This window comes from Arachis ipaensis, chromosome B8, assembly GCF_059453495.1.
Source record: "Arachis ipaensis isolate K30076 ecotype BB chromosome B8, ASM5945349v1, whole genome shotgun sequence".
Lineage (NCBI taxonomy): Eukaryota > Viridiplantae > Streptophyta > Magnoliopsida > Fabales > Fabaceae > Arachis > Arachis ipaensis.
Window position 1 is genome coordinate 57,070,583 of NC_142443.1, and position 5,968 is coordinate 57,076,550.

A 5,968-nucleotide genomic window follows, 5' to 3' on the forward strand; every position below is an offset into this window, starting at 1 on the left:
CAGTGAGGGTTCAATAGCTCAATTCCATATATCCATGTTTAATTATTGCTTGTCTTGCAAGTTTGTCAAATCTTTTGGTTAACTCAACTCAATTATGAACATATTTTAATATGGCTTGGCCCTTTGTTGTGCATATATGATTCCTTGAAAATTTTGACTCAATATAACCACATGTAAGCTCTATGTGTATATAAGCGGATAGTAACTAGAATTGCATGATTCATTTAGGTAGCTTGCATTTAGATAGATTGCATTGCATAGATTCCACCATTCTACCTTCACTCTTTTTCAATTTCTCTTGAGCTAAGCATGAGGACATGCTAATGTTTAGGTATCTCCCACCTAGTACTCTCATTTATTGTCTTTAAGTTAGACTTATGGAGAGCTTTAATCTTGTGCTTGTATTCATCATGGAGCTTCCAACAATGCTAGAATCTCCACAATTACCAATTGATTGCACCAAGCTTGGATGGAGTGTCCAACAAGCTATGAGCTCCCAACAAGAAAAACAAAAAGCAAACAAGAAAAACATATTCACAATATCAACATATTCACAATAACCAAATATAAGCAAGTAACATATGTACAATCAACCAAAAATAAGCTATTCACACTATTTACATATGCACAATAGCCAATAACATACACCATTGCAACTCCCCGACAAAGGCGCCAAATTTGACAAAGAGAGTTCTTGCATAGTTTGGAATCAATCAAAACAAGAATCAATTCGTTGGTAGCATAGTCCAAACCAACAATGAATTATCAAGATCAAATATTAAATTCAATACAAAATAACCGAGAGTAATTCAACCTCAGGTTGTTCTCCCTAAGAATGCAATTGAGGTGTTATTCCCTTGGTTGTTAAGGCAAAAAGGGGGTTTTCAAGCAAGAAATGAGAGATTAAAAGAACTTAAGAAATTAAGGAACAAAACAATAATGAAAATTGGAATTCATGCAAGTAAAAAGGAAATGAGGTCAAAACTAGTGAAAATGCTATAAATGCATGAAAAGCCTTGACTTGAAATGAGAGTCCAAGGAATCCTATCATTGCCATAACCACAACTATAGTAATTATCATGAGTTAATCTCACTTAGTCAACCCCTAACATCGAGGAGTAAGTCAAGCAAGCATAATTGACCTTAATCCATAAGTCCTAACTAACTTACCAAAGTAGTTGATAAAAGGCTAGCTTTAATGGAAACAAGAGTCAACTAACTCCCCAAGAATTACCACTAAATGTTAGACATTATGACTCTAGTATCCTAGGAACTCAAACCACAAGCCAAGGTGGGAAAATCTACTCAAATTCTAAAGTTGGCATTTTCACAAACACCTTGTGTGCATAAAAGTAAAATATAGAAAATTGCAAGAAAAATAGCAAACTATAACCAACTATCAACAATATCAATAAGAGACAAGCAATCAAACATAAAGAAAGCATGAAACATAAAATTCATTGATAAAAAATTCAAGAAACACAAAATTGCAAATATGAACAAAGTAACTTGAACCAAAGGGAATGAAAATAAAGAAAATGTAATTAAAGAGGAAATTGAGAGTACTTACAAGTAAAGAAGCAAAATCAAAGATTAAAGCTTGTTATAAATGCTATAATGGAAATTGAAATGAATTCCTAGGAGAGCTCTCTACTCTACACAACTCCTACTCCTAATACTATGAAAAACTTGTAAAAAGTAAGACTAAAAATGTGCTAAAGCCTCGTGCCTTCATATGTGTTGAATTCCCCATCATATAGCATCCAAAATCAGCATCCAAGCCTTCCAAAATGGGCCAAGAGGCCTCAGAATTCGCAAAGAATGTGTTTCATTAATGCAACCACGTGTAGGGACCTGTGCGTACGCATAGCACACTTGGCTGAAAGTTGACCTGTGCGTACGTATAGGTGCTTGTGCACACGTACACTTCGCTGTGTGTGCTTTTCTTTGTTTTCTTCATGTTTTCTCCCTTGTACATGCTTTCTTCCACTTTTGGCTATACATTCTTGCCTCTAAGGCCTGAAATCACTTAATGAACATGTCATGGCATCAAATGGAATAAAGTGGAATTGAATTGCTCATTTCAAGCACAAAATTGCATGTTTTCATATTTAGGATCAAATTGGGGACAAAACACAAAAGTATATTATTTTGGTGCTTAAGTGTGAGTTCATGTGCTAGAATCCATCCAAATTGAGTCAAAATATATCATCAAATATGGACTCATCATACACCTATTTTAATAAATAAATAAATAAATAAAATACCTAAATCAACCCACTATCCCAAACCTAACCTAACCCACCCTAACCCAAGTTAACACCCATTCCCCCTCACCACACTCACGGAAGAAAAAAATACAAAGAAAAGAAAGAAAGGGGAAGGGGGAAGGGGGGAGATCCGAGAGGGAGAGGGCGCTGAGGATGAGGGAGTTGGGATGGGCGAGAAGGGAAGAAGAGAGGGAGCCACCACCGTTTAGCTCGCCACCGTCGTTCGAGCTATCGCCAATATTCCACGCCATCACGTCTCGCCCAGCGTTACTGTACCGTCGAGAGAGAAGTTATACGCACGTGCTGGAGGGTCACCGTCGTCCTCATCACGACTTGCCACCGTTGCTAGAGCCAGCCACCTTCGTCGCTATTTTCTGCCGCTGCCAAAGCCAGGAACCGCCGCGCCTTTGTCGCCTTCACCGTAAAGACCATCGCCGCCGCTGCTGTACCCGCACTGTCATCATCCTCGTTGTGGAGTCAAAGTAGCCGTCACCCATGGCGAAGCCGAAGAGAGAGAGAGAGAGAGAGAGAGAGAGAGAGAGAGAGAGAGAGAGAGAGAGAGAGAGAGAGGAGACCCGCGCCCAACCATCGCCACTGACGTTAGGACTTTTGCGTGGTCTAGAAATTTGTGGATATATCCTCGTTGCAAGTATAGTTTCTAAACCTTCAAAAGTCCTTTCATACAAACGTTTTGGTTGTCACAAGTAACAAACCCCTTTTAAAATTGATAACCGAGTATTTAAACCTCGGGTCGTCTTCTCAAGGAATTGCAGGGAGATGTTCTTATTATTGGTTATGAGTCTTGTAAACTGGGGTTTTGAAAGTAAGGAAGAAGTATGTTAAATGATAAGAAAAATAAAATAGTAATAATAAAATAAACTCTTGACAAGGTATTAGAACTGGAAATCCTGTCCTTGTTATCCTTATCAGATGTGATGAGAATTGGATTTTAATCCCACTTAGTTAAGTCAAGTGGACTAATTAGCTTGATCCTCAAGTCCTAGTCAATCCCTGTGGGAGGACTAGCTTTAGAGAGATCTATATCAAGTAGAATCTGCCAATTTCAACCACTCCTGAGTTTGACAACTCAAGTGTTACCAATTACCTAATCAAAGCCAAAAGGAAGAAAATATCTAAATTAAATTAAAAGCATTAATATAAATAAAGCAAAGCAATCTTAAATCTGAAATACCTCAAATAATATTAAATAAAATATGCAGATCTTAACATGAAAAGTTCATAAGCCAATTGGACAACATATCTAATACAAGCATTGAAGCATCTGAAAGTAAAAAGAGGAATATAAAGTAAAAGGAATATTAAACCTGGGATTGAGAGTCACTCCTAAAACTAAGAGAAATCCTAAATCCTAATCCTAAGAGAGAGGAGAGAACCTCTCTCTCTAAAAACTACATCTACTCCTAAAATTATGAATTACGAGAGCCTCTCGATGAATGGATGTATTTCCCCACTTTATAGCCTCTAATCTGTGTTTTCTGGGCCGCAAACTGGATCAAAAACAGTCCAGAATTCGCTGGTTTCGAATTTTGCCACGCTGGTTTTTCGTCAGTGCAATGCGGCCGCATGGATCACGCGGTCGCGTTGTCTAGCGTCAGGAAAACTATATCATATTATATATCAAATTGAAGCTCCGGACGTTAGCTTTCCAACGCAACTAGAACCGCGTCATTTGGACCTATGTAGCTAAAGTTATAGCCATTTGAGTGCGAAGAGATCAGGCTGGACAGCTTAGCAGTTTCTCCAACTTCTTGTATTCCTTCCACTTTTGCATGCTTCCTTTCTATCCTCTGAGCCATTCCTGCCTTATAATATCTGAAAACACTTAACACACATATCAAAGCATCTAATGGTAATAAGAGAGGATTAATAATAAGCAAATATAAGATCAAAGAAGCATGTTTTCAATCAAAACACATAATGAGGAAGGAAATATAAAACCATGCAAATAGTATGAATAAGTGGGTAAAGAGTTAATAAAAACCACTCAATTGAGTACAAGATAAACCATAAAATAGTGGTTTATCAACCTCCCCACACTTAAACACTAGCATGTCCTCATGCTAAGCTCAGGAGAAGCTATAAAGATAAAGAGGAATGGTATGAAATGCAACCTATGAATGCAACTACATGCTAAATGCTTTTACTTACTTGGTTAAGAGTAAATAAGTTCTCCAAGACAAATACAAACAAATTTCCACTAATTCAAATCAGACAATAAAAAGCAAGTGAACTTGTAAGAAGACAGCTCATGAAAGCAGGGAACATAGAATTTAAGCGTTGAACCCTCACTAGAAGTGTATATCACTCTAATCTCTCAAGTGTATAGGGTAATTCACTCTAGTCTTCTCTAATCATGCTTTCTAATACTTTGTTCTTCATCTAACCAATCAACAAAATTTAGTATACCAATGCAAACATCATGAGATCTTTTCAAGGTTGTAATGGGGCTAAGGTAAGGGTAAGGATATATATATATAAGGCTAAGTGAGCTAACAAATTGAATCCTTGACTAGTCTAAGATCTCACCTAACATATACATACTTTATATAATTTAAAAATACTTTACCTAGCTACCCAAAATTTTCCTACTTTTGTATCACATGCTCATGTATCAAACTTATTTTTGAATTTTGTCCCATGTACATTGATTTTTTTATTTTGCATTTGGGGTATTTTTTTCATTTTTTTTGTATCCCCTTATTTAATTACTTAATATATTTTTCTTCAATGCACATGGTAATTTAATTATTTTGATTTCACATGAGCATGCTTCCCAAATTTTCAAATAACTTATTCAATTTAATTCCCTACTTTTTCATATCATCCCATGTTCCCATAAAATTTCCCACACATAAATTTTACACAATATCTATCTTAAGCTAACCAAGGATTCAACTTGGGATTCTTATTTTGTTTTTCTGCTTAAGGCTAGTAATGTGGTTATAAAACAGAAGGGATTTAAAAGCTCAAGGGGGCTAACAAGGGTGATGTAAAAGGTAGGCTAATTTTAGGATAAGTGAGCTAAAATCAAACAATGGCCTCAATCATATGCAAGCATATAAATACACTAAATATTGGACATATAGAATGGAACAAAAAAATAGATTACAATCATAGAGAAGGAAACACACACGAATAAAATATTTATGGTTAAATAATGTAACCATATAAATAAGCTCAAATCTCACAGGTTGTGTGTTCTTTGGCTCAAAAACCATGTTCCAAATACAACTTCAAACAAGTTTTAACATAAAAAAAAAAATTTAAATTAGTGAAATGCTATAAAATTTCTTGAAAAAGAAAATATTACTTCAACCAAATAGTAACTAAATGCATAAAATCAAATAAACATGCAATTAAATATGCAAATGCAACAACTAACAAGGAAAAATAAAACATTGGTGTTTGAGATAGGAAGGTACTAACCCACGGAGATCGGTATCGACCTCCCCACACTTAAAGATTGCACCGTCCTCGGTGCATACTGAGATGTGCAGGTAGACGGGTTGTTTCAATTATTGCTTTTCTCTAAGGATTGTGCAGATGGACTTGTCTGTCTCCCCATGTAAACGTCTTTCGGTTCCCTTCCGGGTGGCCATCCTGAAAGAAAAAGGGAAGAAGAGTAACCCATAAATAGAGATAAGAAAATAAAAGAAGTATGGGTGGGTTAATTCCAA